This window comes from Aethalodelphis obliquidens, unplaced genomic scaffold (genome assembly GCF_003676395.1).
Source record: "Aethalodelphis obliquidens isolate GAN/ISIS:26980383/991018 unplaced genomic scaffold, ASM367639v1 scaffold22, whole genome shotgun sequence".
Taxonomy (NCBI): Eukaryota; Metazoa; Chordata; class Mammalia; order Artiodactyla; family Delphinidae; genus Aethalodelphis; species Aethalodelphis obliquidens.
The window spans coordinates 23,791,790-23,809,264 of NW_020837966.1; positions in this window are offsets into that span (position 1 = coordinate 23,791,790).

Sequence of the window (17,475 nt, forward strand, 5' to 3'; positions counted from 1 at the left end):
AAACAAAAAACAAGCTTGGAACATACAGAATACATAAGGAAAAAAAGTACCCATATTTCCCATATGCAAGGATAACATTTGCCATTATTTTGAGGTGTTTAATTTTAGCTTTAATAAGTAGACTAATTTATTCATTTGTATTTACTTATTATATGTGAAGAGCCTTCTGAAGGAATGACAAAGAAGTGTGATGAAACCGTGGATGAATAAAAATAATAAAATAAAAGAAGATCTGTATTTATTTCTTTGGAGAAAGACTCTAGCAGGGTGTATCAGAAGAACCATTGACTGCAGCAAACATATGCCTAACTAATAGTGCTTTTTATATTACAAATTAATTTTTTCCATATCAAGGATACTCTGGAGTCAGTATAAGTATTCATTCAACTACTCAATGATATTATTATCAAGGACATTAGTATACTACCACTCCAATATCCCTAGTGTGCTTACTTCTCACCTCATGCTGCCAAGGTGGCAGCTGAAGCCTCTCACTGCTTGTCTAATTCAAGGACAGATAAAAATAGAAAGGACTCTGCCCACCAGAGCAACACCCAGCTCCACCCACCACCAGTCCCTCTGATCAGGAAACTTGCACAAGCCATTTAGATAGCCTCATCCACGAAGGTGGAGGCAGCAGAAGCAAGAACTACAGTCCTGTAGCCTGTGAAACAAAAACCACATTCACAGAAAGATAAACAAGACAAAAAGGCAGAGAGCTATGTACCAGATGAAGGAACAAGATAAACCCCCAGAAAAACAACTAATTGAAGTGGACATAGGCAACCTTCCAGAAAAGGAATTCAGAATAATGATAGTGAAGATGATCCAGGACCTCGGAAAAAGAATGGAGGCAAAGATCGAGAAGATGCATGAAATGCTTAACAAAGACCTAGAAGAATTAAAGAACAAACACCTAGAAGAATTAAAGAACAAACAGAGATGAACAATACATAACTGAAATGAAAACTACACTAGAAGGAATCAATAGCAGAATAACTGAGACAGAAGAACAGATAAGTGACTTGGAAGACAGAATGGGGGAATTCACTGCTGTGGAACAGAATAAAGAAAAAAGAATGAAAAAGAAATGAAGACAGCCTAAGAGACCTCTGGGACAACATTAAATGCAACAACATGCTCATTATAGGGGTCCCAGAAGGAGAAGAGAGAGAGAGAAAGGACTCAAGAAAATATTTGAACAGATTATAGTTGAAAACTTCCCTAACAGGGGAAAGGAAATAGCCACCCAAGACCAGGAAGCACAGAGAGCCCCAGGCAGGATAAACCCACGGAGAAACATGCCAAAACACATAGTAATCAAACTGACAAAAAATAAAGACAAAGAAAAATTGTTGAAAGTCACAAGGGAAAAATGAAAAGTAACATACAAGGAACTCCCATAAGGTTAACAGCTGATTTCTCAGCAGAAACTCTACAAGCCAGAAGGGAGTGGCATGGTATACTTAAAGTGATGAAAGGGAAGAACGTACAACCAAGATTACTATACCCGGCAAGGATCTCATTCAGATTCGACGGAGAAACCAAAAGCTTTACTGACAAGCAAAAGCTAAGGGAATTCAGCACCACCAAACCAGCTCTACAACAAATGCTAAAGGAACTTCTCTAAGTGGGAAACACAAGAGAAGAAAAGGACCTACAAAAACAAACCCATAATAATTGAGAAAATGGTCATAGGAACATACATATCGATAATTACCTTAGACGTGAATGGATTAAATGCTCCAACCAAAAGGCACAGGCTTGCTGAATGGATTCAAAAACAAGACCCATCTGTATGCTGTCTACAAGAGACCCAATGCAGACCTAGGGACACATACAGACTGAAAGTGAGGGGATGGAAAAAGATATTCCATGTAAATGGAAATCAAAAGAAAGCTGGAGAAGCAATACTCATATCAGAAAAAATAGACTTTAAAATAAAGAATGTTACAAGAGACAAGAAAGGACACTACCTAATGATCAAGGGATCAATCCAAGAAGAAGATATAACAACTATAAATATATATGCACCCAACATAACAGCACCTCAATACATAAGGCAATGGCTAACAGCTATAAAAGAGGAAATCAATACTAACACAGTAATAGTGGGGGACTTTAACACCTCACTTACACCAATGGACAGATCATCCAAACAGAAAATTAATAAGGAAACACAAGCTTTAAATGACACAATAGACCAGGTAGATTTAATTGGTATTTATAGGACATTCCATCCCAAAACAGCAACTACACTTCCTTCTCAAGTGCACATGGAACATTCTCTAGGATAGATCACATCTTGGGTCACAAATCAAGCCTCAGTAAATTGAAGAAAATTGAAATCATATCAAACATCTTTTCTGACCACAATGCTATGAGATTAGAAATGAATTACAGAGAAAAATACCTAAAAAACACAGACACATGGAGGCTAAACAATATGTTACTAAATAACCAAGAGATCACTGAAGAAATCAAAGAGGAAATAAAAAAAAAAAATACCTAGAGACAAATGACAATGAACACACGATGATCCAAAACCTCTGGGATGCAGCAAAAGCAGTTCAAAGAGGGAAGTTTATAGCAATACAAACCTGCCTGAAGAAACAAGAAAAATCTCAAATAAACAATCTAACCTTACACCTAAAGGAACTAGAGAAAGAAGAGCAAACAAAACCCAGGGTTAGTAAGGGAAAGAAATCATAAAGATCAGAGCAGAAATAAATGAAATAGAAACAAAGAAAACAATAGCAAATATCAATAAAACTAAAAGATGGTTCCTTGAGAAGATAAACAAATTTGATAAAACATTAGCCAGACTCATCAAGAAAAAGAGGGAGAGGACTCAAATCAACAAAATTAGAAATGAAAAATGAGAAGTTACAACAGACAACGCAGAAACACAAAGCATCCTAAAAGACTACTACAAGCAACTCTATGCCAATAAAATGCACAACTTGGAATAAGTGGAAAAATTCTTAGAAAGGTATAGTCTTCCAAGACTGAAACAGGAAGAAATAGAAAATATGAACAGACCAATCACAAGTAATGAAATTGAAACTGTGATTAAAAATCTTCCAACAAACAAAAGTCCAGGACCAGAAGGCTTCACAGGTGAATTCTATCAAACGTTACGAGAAGAGCTCACACCCATCCTCAAACTCTTACAAAAAATTGCAGAGGAAGGAACACTCCCAAACTGATTCTATGAGGCCACCATCACCCTGACACCAAAACCAGGCAAATATACTACAAAAAAAAGAAAATTACAGACCAATATCACTGAGAATATAGATGCAAGAAAACTCAACAAAATACTAGCAGTCAGAATCCAACAATACACTAAAAGGATCATACACCATGATCAAGTGAAATTTATCCCAGAGATGCAAGGATCTTCAGTATACACAAAACAATCAATATGATACACCATATTAACAAATTGAAGAAGAAAAACCATATGCTATCTCAATAGATGCAGAAAAAGCTTTTGACAAAATTCAACACCCATTTATGACAAAAACTCTCCAGAAAGTGTGCATAGAGGGAAACTACCTCAACATAATAAAGGCCATATATGACAGACCCACAGGAAACATCATTCTCAATGGTGAAAAACTGAAAGCATTTCCTCTAAGATCAGGAAAAAGGCAAGGATGTCCACTCCTGCCACTGTTATTCAACATAGTTATGGAAGTCCTAGCCACGGCAATCAGAGAAGAAAATAAAATAAAAGGAATTCAATAGGAAAAGGAGAAGTCAAAGTGTCACTGTTTGCAGATGACATGATACTATACATAAAGAATGCTAAAGATGCCACCAGAAAACTACTAGAGCTAATCAATGTATTTGGTAAATTTGCAGGGTACAATATTAATGCACAGAAATCTCTTGCATTCCTAAACACTAATGATGAAAAATCTGAAAGAGAAATTAAGGAAACATTCCCATTTACCATTGCAACAAAAAGAATAAAATACCTAATAATAAACCTACCTAGGGAGACAAAAGATCTGTATGCAGAAAACTATAAAACATTGTTGAAAGAAATAAAAGATGATACAAACAGATGGAGAGATATACCATGTTCTTGGATTGGAAGAATCAATATTGTGAAAATGACTATACTACCCAAAGCAATCTACAGATTCAATGGAATCCCTATCAAATTACGAATGGCATTTATAACGGAACTAGAACAAAAAAGTCTTAAAATTTGTATAGAGATACAAAAGACCCCAAATAGTCAAAGCAGTCTTGAGGGAAAAAAAACAAATTGGAGGTATCAGGCTTCCTGACTTCAGACCATACTACAAAGCTACAGTAATCAAGATAGTATTGTACTGGCACAGAAACAGAGACATAGATCAATGGAACAGGATAGAAAGCCCAGAGATTAACCCACACACCTATGGTCAACTAATCTATGGCAGAGGAGGCAAGGGTATACAATGGAGAAAAGAGTGTCTCTTCAATAAGTGGTGCTGGGCAAACTGGACAGCTACATGTAAAAGAATGAAATTAGAACACTCCCTTACACCATACACAAAAATAAACTCAAAATGGATTAGAGACCTAAGTGTAAGACTGGACACTATCAAACTCTTAGAGGAAAACATAGGAAGAACTCTCTGACATAAATCACAGCAAGATCTTTTTGATCCACCTCCTAGAGAAATGGAAATAAAAACAAAAATAAGAAAATGGGACCTAATGAAACTTAAAATCTTTTGCACAGCAAAGGAAACCATAAATAAGATGAAAAGGCAACCCTCAGAATGGCAGAAAATATTTGCAAATGAATCAATGGACAAAGGATTAATCTCCAAAATATATAAACAGCTCATGCAGCTCAATATTAAAAAAACAGATAACCCCATCAAAAAATGGGCAGAAGACATAAATAGACATTTCTCCAAAGAAAACATGCAGATGGCCAAGAAGCACATGAAAATCTGCTCAACCACACTAATTATTAGAGAAATGCAAGTCAAAACTACTATGAGGTATCACCTCACACCAGTTAGAATGGGCATCATCAGAAAATCTACGAACAGCAAATGCTGGAGAGGGTGTGGAAAAAAGGGAACCCTCTTGCACTGTTGGTGGGAATGTAAATTGATACAGCCACTATGTAGAACAGTATGTAGGTTCCTTAAAAAACTAAAAATAGATTTACCATATGACCCAGCAATCCCACTACTGGGCATATACCCAGAGAAAACCAAAATTCAAAAAGAGACTTGCACCCCAGTGTTCATTGCAGCACTATTTACAATAGCCAGGTCATGGAAGCAACCTAAATGCCCATCAACAGAGGAATGGATAAAGAAGATGTGGTACATATATACAATGGAATATTATGCGGCCCTAAAATGGAACGAAATTGGGTCATTTGTAGGTACGTCGATGCATCTGGAGAATATCCTACCGAGTGAAGTAAGTCAGAAAGAAAAAAAAAATATCGTATGTTAACGCATATGTGTGGAACCTAGAAAAATGGTACAGATGAACTGGTTTGAAGGGCAGAAATAGAGACACAGATGTAGAGAACAAATACATGGACACCAAGAAAGGGAAAGTGGCAGGGGGAGGGGTGGTGGTGTGATGAATTGGGAGTTTGGGATTGACATATATACAATAAAATGTATAAAATGGATAACTAATAACCTGCTGTATAAATAAAAATTCAAAAAAAATACAAAGGACAGAGGCTAGTCACATGTGTTCTTTTTGTTAGGAAAGCTAAAGTTTTCCATAAAGCTTTCCCCAAAGGCTTTCCATTTAATTTTGCTGAACAAGTTAAATTTATATTTGTATCTTTTCAGTAGAAATTAATCATTATTGACCAATGCTGTCTCCTCTACCATAATGAGGACTAAGAAAATGAATATTTAAGTTTAGGGGTTTCTTCCCCTACTCTCTCTGGGGAAAACGGACAAAGGAGACAAGGGTTTGGAATTGTATTAGTTTGCTAGGGCTGCCATATCAAAATACCACAAACTGGGTGGCTTAAACAACAGAGATTTATCTTCTCACAATTCTGGAGACTAGCAGTAAAGATCGATGTGTCCACAAGGTTGGTTCCTTCTGAGGGTTGTGAGCGAAGGAAGGATCTGTTCTAGGCCTCTTTCATTGACTTGTGTATGGCCATCTTTAATCCATGTCTTTTCACATTATCTTCCCTCTGTGCTTATCTGTGTATCCAGTTTTCCCCTTTTTACAAGGACGTGAGTTACACTGGGTTAGGGCTCACTCTAACGAACTCACTTTAACTTGACTACCTCTGCAAAGAAACTATCGCCAAACAAGGTCACATTATGAGAAACTAGGTGTTAGGACTTCAACATATAAATCTTGAGGGGACATAATTCAACCGTTTAACCACTAAAGAAATGAAATATGTGAGGTTCACTATAGATGTCTCCTTATGGAGACCACAGGCCCAGAAATGACTGAGCTGTCTATCCTTTTCACCTATTCTCAGAGCATATGTGATGAGGGCAGTTCAGGACAATAGGCTGAGGTGGCCATAGCCCAGAATTCAAAGCTGAATCTGCCCTCCAGGTGTCTCCCTCAGAATGACGTCCAGTCTCACTATGTACTAGTTCCTATGAGTCTCCATGGGATACCTTGGTACAGCTCATAGGATTGCTTCTTTAATGATCCAAAGAATACCTAGTTAGAAGAATTCAATAATTAATTGTAAATGCCTCATTTGAATACTTACTGATCAAGAAAATCATGTTGAATATCCTAATGTACCTATTATGAATTTTGAATATTGTCCAACAGGGAATGCTGTGGTTACTGAAGGTTGAGATAAGAAATTAAATTGGCAAATCTCTATGTAGTACAGTAAATCTTCTCTCAGCCTAAAAAAGAAAGAACATTCTCACTCTCTAAAGACAAGCAGACAGCTGGCACTGAGTGGTGGTGTCCTGTTTAAGCAATATATATTTTTACATAATCAGTATATACAATAAATTTCTTATCCTACATTTTATTTATTTTTAAGAGACTTATTCAATGTCTTCATCAATCAAATTAAATATTGCTGTCCAGAGGAATAAGAACCGTAAGTTTTGACAATAATTTATTGAGGTGAATTTCACATAACCTAAAATTAACTATTTTAAAGTCAACAATTCAGTGGCATTTAGTATATTCACAATGTTGTGCAACTGCCACCTTAACTAATTCCAAAACAGTCGTCGCTCCAAAGTAAAATCTTTTATACATTAAGAAGTTTTTCCCAACCTCTTCTTCCTCTAGCCCCCGGCAACCTCCAATATGTATTCTGTCTCTCTAGATTTATATATTCTGAATATTTCATACAAATGGAATCATATTACATGTGACCTTTGGTGTCTGGTTTCTTTCACTTAGAATAATGTTTTTGAAGTTCATTCATTAAAGGCATTTGGGCTGTTTCCGCCTTATAATAATTGTAAAAGGTGCTGTTAAAAATGTACATGTACTTGTTTGAGTACCTTTTTTCAGCTTTTTTGGGTATATACCTAAGAATAGAATAATGAGGTCATATGATAATTCTATGTGTAACTTTTTGAAGAATCTGCCAAACTGTTTTCTACAGTGGCTGAACTATTCTACAGTCACACCAGCAATGTATGAGGCTTCCAATTTGTCGACTTCCTTGTCAACACTTATTATTCATTTTTAAAATTATTATTATTATTTCCATACTAGTGGTTATGGAGTGGTACATCATTGTCGTTTTGATTGGATTTCCGTGAGGACCAATAATGTTAAGAATCTTTTCATGTTCTTGTTAGCCATTTTCATATCCTCTTCGAGAAATGTCTAATTAAATTACTTTGCCCATTTTTTTAATTGGGTTGTCTTTTTACTGATGAGTTTTAAGCGTCCTTTATATTTATGAGAGACTAGACCTGTAGTCAAATATATAATTTGCAAATATGTTCTCCCATTCTACAAGCTCTATTTTCACTTTTTAAATAATGTCCTTTGATGCACAAAAGTTTAAATTTGTATGAAGTCCAATGTATCTATTTTTTGTTGTTGTTGCTTGTGCTTTTGGTGCATAAGTATTTTTCAATGAAACACATACACACGGGCAGACACACACACACAAATAGTAAGCAGGCAATTATTTCATATCCATGAGGGTAATTCAGAGTATTAAGATGCATGTTCATGAAAGTAATATCAGTTTTTTATCTTGCTTGCATGGACATAATCTTCATTAATTAAATAAAATATATACCATTGTTACTTTGACAACACGTTTTTCATCAAAATGAAATAAAAATAGAAGGATATATATCTTCTTTACTGAGGTGCACAATAGCATGAAATATAAGCTTCTTTGATTCATTCACTCATCAAACATTTTTTGAGTTCCTATAATATACTGTTTTAGACAGTGGAGATAAACTAATAAAAAGATAGTTTCCTGCCCTCTTGGAGCTTGCATTCTAGTATATAAATGTAAATAAATAAATAAATTCAAGTAGTAATAAATACTCTAAAATAATAAATCAGACTGATGAGTTAACAGAAAAACAATTTTAACTAAGGGGATTAGGAACAGACTAATGAAGATATAACAATTGAACTGAGACCTGGATTAAAATTAGGGTGAAATGCTAGGAGGAATGCATTCCAGGCTGAGGAAATCACAAATGCAAGGCCTTGAAGTGTAAATGAATTTTGAGTTTTCCAGGGATTGAAAAAAGGCCACCATGGGTCATGGAGAACATGATGTTTACCTTGCAGTGAGGCAATGCTAGATTTAATATGTAGAAAGCAAATGCCTGTTTTTGGTCTCTTTATTCAGTAACCATACATTGGGCCTGAGGCTGAACATTGAAAACTATGATACTGGGCTTCCCTGGTGGCGCAGCGGTTGAGAGCCCGCATGCCGATGCTGGGGACACGGGTTCGTGCCCCGGTCCGGGAGGATCCCACGTGCCGCGGAGCGGCTGGGCTCGTGGGCCATGGCCGCTGAGCCTGCGCGTCCGGAGCCTGTGCTCCGTGGCGAGAGAGGCTGCAATAGTGATAGGCCCACATACGGCAAAAAACAAACAAACAAACAAACAAAAAAACTATGATACTTATCCAGGGTTAAGGAGAAAAATTGGGAAAGGGGGATGGATCAGAGAGTGGCAATGTAAAAGTAAAAAAAGATACAACCTTTATCTCCATGAAATTATAGTCTAGTAAGGATATTATAAAAACACAGCTAACCGTAATACAAGGCAGAAGAAAGGTCAACTAATTACAGAGGGTTGAGTCAAGGAAGCTTCTTAATTTTGAATTTGAATCATATGTGATATTTCTATAGGTGTGGAAAAACTTTTAAGTCAAGGGGGAAAAAGAGATATGAATGAGTAAAGCATGTTTGGGAAATGGAGTAGTGTACTATAGATTAGAAAGTATGCTAAGAAATATGTAGGATACAAAGATAATGGCATTAAAGCTGAAACCTATATGCATCTGGCCCTTCTACACTAGGACCAAGTATTTAAAGAATGATGGAGCAAATTTCACCACCCCTCTAATTTTTTTCAGAACCTTAGCAGAAACTTTATGTGCCCTGTAAAAATAATGAGGAAAGTGATGCAAATAACTTCGTTATGACCCTTCATTTGAAATTTGATATAAAATATTCTCAAGCAACAGTGAGAAAATAAATACATTTGCTAGGTATTATGGGCTGAATTGATTTCTCTCCCAAATTCCTAGGTTAAAACCCTAACCCTCAGTACCTCAGAATATGACTGTATTTGAAGATAAGGTATTTAAAGAGGTAATTAAGGTACAGTGAGGTTATACAGGTGGGCCCTAACTAACCCATCTGAATGGTGTCTGTAAAAGAAGAGATTATAGACGTGCACAGAGGAAAGAACATGTGAAGGCACAGGGAGAAGACAGCCATCTGTCTACATGCTAAGGCGAGAGGCCCTCGGAAGACACTAGTCCTTCCAAACCCTGATGTCAGACTTCTAGCCTCCAGAACTGTGAGAAAATTAACTTCTGTCATTTAATCCACCCAGTCTGTGGAAGTTTGTAATGGCAGTTCTAGAAAACCAATACACTGAGAACAAATTTTAAATGACAGTTATTCTCTGTACCATCCATACTAGATGTGAGGAGTTTGAAGTCTTCAAAAAGTGAAGTAACTTGGTCACATATACCTTGCCATAAAATAGAAAACACTTAATTTTTAACTAGAGTAAACATGTAATCTGTTACCCTAACTGGGACATTTTCAAGAGTGTATTTGGTATTATGAATAATTACGTTGAGACAATAGGTGTAAAACAGGTCATACATCTGAAAAATAGTATCTTAAGCTCCCTGAAAAAGCAAACAATTCTCTCTTTAGTGGATTTTCTTGATATATTCTAGCTGAAATTGAAGATGTTTAATAAATTCTTAACAGAATGTTGCCAAGTCATACATTGTCTCTTTTATGAGTATCCACAGAAGAAATTTATAATTTTAGTACAGAGAATAATTGTGCTTCTTCTAAGCTTAATTGGCTTGGTTTATCTTTTGGAGACTATGAACTATATGACTGACTGTGTCTCCCTCTTCCAGTTAGGCTGCTGGAAAGCTTAGCTCAAATTTACATGCTGATGCAAGTGTAAAGATGAGCATAACATGCCATTTTCTTAGTCTCATTTCATTTTTCTCTATTCATCTGTGTTTTCTTATTTCCCGTCCACCTTTGCCTTTTAAAATATCTTGTTATACTTTACGTATCCTTGTAAGCTACCTTAAATCTTCTTCTGGAATATGGTTATGTAAATCAGTCTGTCATTCAAAAGATGACCTGGTTCTTTGTCACTGTTCAAGACTTTCTTTTGCTATTCAGTGCCAGTTACAAAATCTGCATCCTGATTCACTCTTATTAGATCATCTTGTTCATGCCCTAGATGTTTATAACTTGTGGGATTCCAAGCCAGTGTGCAGTCATGTGGAGATTCCAAGGCTGGATAAAAATGTGAAAACATAGGGACCATCTGGAAGAAACCCACATTAGGTGTGATACCGCACATGTTGTTTAGTTGAAGTAGAGGAAAAGTATCAATAATTTTCCTTCTCCAACATAAAAACTGTACAATTATATGATTTTAAAAAAGAACATTTTCTAAACTGTAGCAACACTGTAGGTTGTCTATAATTATAATGTGCCACTTTACTGAAATTACCCTAGAACAAAAGAATAATTCTAAGTTTATTACATTGTACTCTGTGTACCATTAATAAATATAGAATTTCATATGGTCTACTCCAAATATACAATCATTGAAACATGGGAAAAAGAAGAGCAGTTCAGTGGCATGGATTCAGCAGAGTTCTTGCTGTGTTATTCTTTCTGGGTACATTTTTTCCCAGACATTTAATTGTAACATACCTGCCTTATTTCTCAAAGATACATAAAAATAGTGTGTCCTCGTGTGTTTGGCTCTGTATAAAACTAAATGAGCAGCTGTATCTTCATTGCAAGTCTCCCTTAGATAGTTCCCCCTACTTCTTTAGAAAGACTAAGAGAAATAAACCTTAGTATACACTTGCCTTCATTCAGCAATACATAAGTTTTAAGACTTTCTTATAATCAGTACATGGGCGAAATATGTGATGCTTATATGCTTGAATGTAGAGTACACACTGAACAATATGAATATCAAAGAGGGTGTTTATGTACTAAATTTTGCCCCTTCCAGACCCCCAATCCATACGTTGAATCCTTAACCCCCAATGTGTCTGCTTTGGAAATGGGCCTTTAAAGAGGCAGTTAAGGTTAGAAGAGATCATAAGGGTGAGGCCCTAACCCAATACCACTGGTGTCTTTGTAAGAGTCACCAGGGAGGCAACACAGAGGTCATATGAGGACGCAGTGAGAAACAACACTGGTGTCTTTGTAAGAGTCACCAGGGAGGCAACACAGGTCATGTGAGGACGCAGTGAGAAATCCAGCATCTGCAAGCCAAAGAGAGAGGCCTCAGGAGGAGCCAACCTTGCTGACATTTCGATCTTGGCCCTCTAGCCTCCACAACTGAGAAATAAATTCCTCTTGTTTAAGATACCCACTGTGTGGTATTTTGTTATGGCAGCCCAACAGAGGGGAATGTGGACTGATGAAATATATATATATATGTATATTATGTTTTTGTCCAATCCTATGCAAGTTATATTATATTTGAACTGTACTACAGACCAAAGAGTAGTCAGGCTTCATGTTCTTGTATCCATTCTGTAGATAAGAACATAGAAGAGGGTTTAACCTCATACAAGTTAGTTATTGACTGGGAGCTATAAATATAAGAGAAAAAAATTGAAATCATTTTCATGTATATTTCTCATCTTCTAACATTTTTTCTTCTACTCATTTTGAACATACCTTTAGCAAATATATATGCTTTATATACGTAGAACATGATAGTTTTTACTGGGCCCTTTGCAGTTTTCCAGGTCACTTTTCTACCCAGATGTAACATAGAAGAATTGGCACTGGAAAAATATATTAGCTCCTGTGCTACTCCGATAAAGTAGGCTTAAAATAATGCCAACTACCTACAGTATCCCAAAGGTATAGCAGAGCCTCACTTGAAGGACTTCAGAGTATTCCAAGAATTATACAGTGATTTTTTCTTTTAATTCCCACAAGATAGAGTATAAGTAAAAGATAAATTTTCATGGTGGTATCAAGACAGGAAAGTAAAAAAATTGAAAACAATCAGTGCGACAGAGTAAAACAAAATGCTGTAAGATGTATACCAACATACTATATAAATGATTGCTAATTTACTTCCAGCATTCTAGACATGTTGGTATTAATTTATTCAAAGCCGTGTATTAAAATTTTTGCAATTTAAATGCTGTTTCGGATGACCAGCCACTTGCCGAGGATTCAGTAAGTTTTAACAATTTTCATTTTTTAAAAGATGCTTGTGGAACAATTTTTAATTGTATTGTAAAAAGATATATTTTGGCCCAGACAGCAATAGAAATACCACTTCCGAAAGATGTTAAAAGTAGATTAACCTTGAAACTAGATTTTTATCCTCTTTGACACCAGGCATTTTTAGAATCAAGTGAGAAGAAGCCTGGGTTACCTAAGCCATAGTATGTCTATTCTATGTGCTTCCTAGAAAGGCAGATTAAAAAACTAGAAAATAGGAAGCTGCTTGTGACACCTCCTGACGCCCCAACCCACATCTAATCCATCAACAAATTCGGCTGGTTTGCATTTTCTTTGCCGAGACAACATTATTTTTTACCTAGACTACTACAGTAGACACATTGATCCCCCTATTTCTTCTGTTGTTTTTACCTTGACCTATTACTGGACTGAATCCAGATTAAAATGCAAATCTGTTCACCCACTACTAAAATCTTTCCAGGGATTCCCAATGTCTTAGGACAAACACTAAAATCGTTAACATAACCACCGGGACCTTGTACAGCCTTGTCCCCATCTCCCTCTTGCCTTCCTTCATAAAACACGCCTTCCCTCTCTCTGTGATACAAGCACATGCAACTTTTTCAGTTCTTCTAATTAACCTTGCTTCCTTCTGCTGTTGAACTTATCAGTTCAGTTCCTGCTCTTAAAATACCATTCACCAGCCCCCTTCCCCTAATTCACTTGAACTCTTCATGTCTCCATTCAATTATCATTTCCTCAGGGAAACCTTCTATAATCTAACTAGGTCAATTTCTTCGTGCCATGTGCTCTCAAAGAACCTTGCCCTTCATTGTCATACCGCTTTTCCCAGCTGTAGTTTTACTTTTATATGAATGACTGTCATGCCTCTTCATCTACCCTAGTATAAATTCCACAGTGGCCTGGACAGTGTCTGTGTTTACACACTGTCCTATATCAGGACTTAACACAGTAAATATAACATAGTTGCTTCTTGGTCATTTCATTAAAAGCTAATAAATTTTATCTTTGTACACCGAATGATTCATTAAAATTTTAAAACCTTTACCTTTGTTCCCTCTCATTGTCACACAGTTTGTAGGTACCCACTGTTTCTTTAATTTTGATGTACCCACTGTTTCTTTAATTTTGATGTACCAAAGAAACATGGTAAGATTTTAATTTATGTCTGGAAAGCACCAGTGGTATGATGTACTGTGGTACTTAGAAATATCTTATGGTATTTTTATATATATATATATATATATATATATATATATATATATATATATTTCTTTTAAGTATTATTTTATTTGTCTTTCTTATTGATTCCCCAAATCTTTACAGTTTAAATATTCATTAAAATATTAATTAAATATTAATTAAAAGATTATTTTGTCAGAAAAAGATCAAAGCTTAAATTTTATCAGTAATGTATTATGTCTTAATTACACATGAAGCTCCAAGAAACATAACCATGCTTTCAAAAATATGCCTGACCAATTCGGCTTCATTTTAATGTTAGTAAATGTTATATATATAGATTTTTTTAAAAAAAATAATGGCCTTATACATCTGGAAATATATACTCTCATAGAAGATGAAAAGGCAAAAAGTATCCTTAATACTATAGAGAATATTAAAAAATAGATGAGTATGAGTTTGCAGTGCTCCCAGTTAATGTATATTCTACATTATATGTAGAATATACTCAAGTATATACTTGAGTTACGTTTATTTGAGCATGATTAATCCACCTAGAGTAGAATACAATATAATTACTTAGATTGGTTAAAAATAAACAGCACAAAGGTGTTGAACAGATTTAGGTTTGCAGAAAGTAAATCAAATGGACCAATTCTCTGGGATCCAAATTAATTTTGTATAAGCCAGGTTGACTTGTGTGGTTGTTTGGTTTGTTTTGTTATTGTACACACCTTATACCTTCCTCTTATTATGCCTTAAGCCTTACTTCCTCCTCAGCTGTTATTTCTATAGTCCATTCATCATAATAATTTCTAAATCAAGTCATATATTATGTACTCATTTTGATTATTTGACATTTGGGACTTTGTATTTTTATCCCTACTTACAGTGTTCATAAAATAGTGTTTTATTCATACATTGTGGCAAATAGAATAAATTATAGTAGTCCACCTAACTAGAATTTCACAAGGTAGTTAAAACTTACATACAAAACTCACAATAACCAAACATTCTGATTTGTGTTTGAAATCAGGGCCAGAATTCCCCTAGTTTTCATTAGTGAAATATTCATGTCTCCATATCTAGGGGAAAACTACATTTTCTCTTCAATGAAGAGCTCATGCTACTGAATTTAGTAATTTCAGATAATTCAGAGAGTTCATTATAGCAGGCCCACCTTGGCCTGAGTTGGGTTAACTTAATTGTGGCTAACTTTCCCCATGTTAACAGCAACACTGAAAATAATTTAATACAGTCTGGGGCACTTTACCCATTCAATGAACTCCAGATAAGTCCCAGTTGAGCTACAGAAAGGAAGCAATACAGGATCAGGCAGGAGGTCTACACTTATTAGCAGCAAGTGCTAGGCTGCCACTGGGTAGCAGAACCCAGGCTGCATAAGCAATTCCTCCTCTTACTCACTTCCAGGCTGTCTAAATGTGCCTGTAGCTCCAGTGCATCTGTAATAGCCACTTGCATGACCAAAAAGTCCATTATTATTAATTCCTAAAAAGTTAACAGTGTTTGATGTCTTTCCCTTTATAAGCATTTGTCTACCCAAGAGGCTGGCATTATTATTATCATTTTATAAATAACCAAAATGGGTTCATTTTGACACTTGGTAAATGTTAGTTGTAGGAGTCTTAACCTTGGAACCATTAACATCTAAGTGTGAAGAGACCATCGACCTAAGAATCCAGAGACTTGAGTTCTTCCTGCTTGGTTACTGTGAGGGAGAGCAGATCTGAGACAGGCTGGGACCTGGGACCTTTTGCTGCAGTGTTGCAATGCTTGCACCTGGACAAACCTGTCCTCCAGCAACAAAATACAATGAAACTATATGGCACTAAAAATAACTGTGTGCATGCACAGTTGGGGCAAATTCTGCACAAAAAGATACAAAAAGACTCAAAAATGGAACTGCCACCTTTGAAGAGCTGGGAGCAAAAACAGGGTATCAGCAATGAAAGCAGGGTACTGTGCATGCCCGCTGCTTGCACACCACTTGAGGGGTGAGCAAAACACCTAAGCCACCCCTCCAGCCCAACCCCTGAATACACCCCCACCCTCACCCCATATAAGGAACCAGCTCGCCCCGCCTTGGGGAGCGAGCAAGGGAACCTGCTACTTGTTTTCACTCCCTCCTGCAACTGTAGGGGCCCCAATGAAGCCTTGCCTGAATTTCTTGTCTGGCCTCTAGTCAATTTCTATTGATTGGGGAAGGCCAAGAACCCTGGTCAGTATCAGATCCTTCAACTCTCATGATTCATTCCCTCTTCTAAGATTGTTCTCAATGGTCCCGAAGACCCCTACACTTCTAACCATCCCTATCCCTATAAGGCAGGTTGGCATTTTTTAAAATAACATAGGTGTTGTGTAATATTTTTCAAAGTCTGTAGGCTATTTCTGTTCCATCTAAACCTTTGTTTAGATGTTTCTCCTTTAATTCGACCTCCTCTCAGAAAATAATAGGTGTCGTATATGTCTTCTAATTGCTCCATTTGCTTTATTAATGTTACTGTTGCTCCTAAACCAACAGTAAAGTAATGGTAGCTTTTTCCTCTTTTATCCTCCCATCACTATTGGCGACAGTTGTCTCAAAAGTCAAGTTAACTACTAAATTAGTTTGGCAAACGTTGTATCTATCGGTCATTTAAAAGAAGCACCAGTATCTCTACCTGAAGAGCAGAACTGGGTCACCAGGTATATTAGTGCATCACAGGCAATTTGTCTTTCACAAGCTGGAAAAGCAGAAGGGAGCAAGAGGCAATAGAAATGCAAAATCTTCCATGATTAGTTTGTGTTCAGAAAAGGAAAATGTGCACCTCTGAAGTGATTAGTTTGTGAAACATTAGCTTTTAAAGCTCTGTAAATCGTGGCAAATTTTGCAGATGCTCCTTAGTTCTACTACCTCAAAATAGTCATAGAAGTTATGGATTTTATAATGCCTGAGCATTCGAGTGGAAACAATTCTCCAAGTTCACAGCTGAGTGTCTCCCGTGCAGGCACATGCTTTGTCAGGGCGCTGAGTATCCTCCCCACTCATGAAATAAGAGCAAGGAATTCCTAAATACCATCCTTGATTCACTGCTGATTTCAAACTGCTCAACATTTCAGTGCTCAAAATTTCAATGCTAATGAGTTTAATAAAACAAACAAATGAAAAATCTTATACCCTTAATAGGGCAGGTTAAGGTAGAGTCCAGTTTTTGGAGTTGCACAATATTTTCAGGCATTTGCTTTCTTTTCTGCCTAATAAATTTTACGGGTTTATTGTTTATTATCAACGAGCAGCATTAGCCTCCTGGAGAAAGTACCATCCTTTTTTTTTTTTTTTTTTTTTTTTT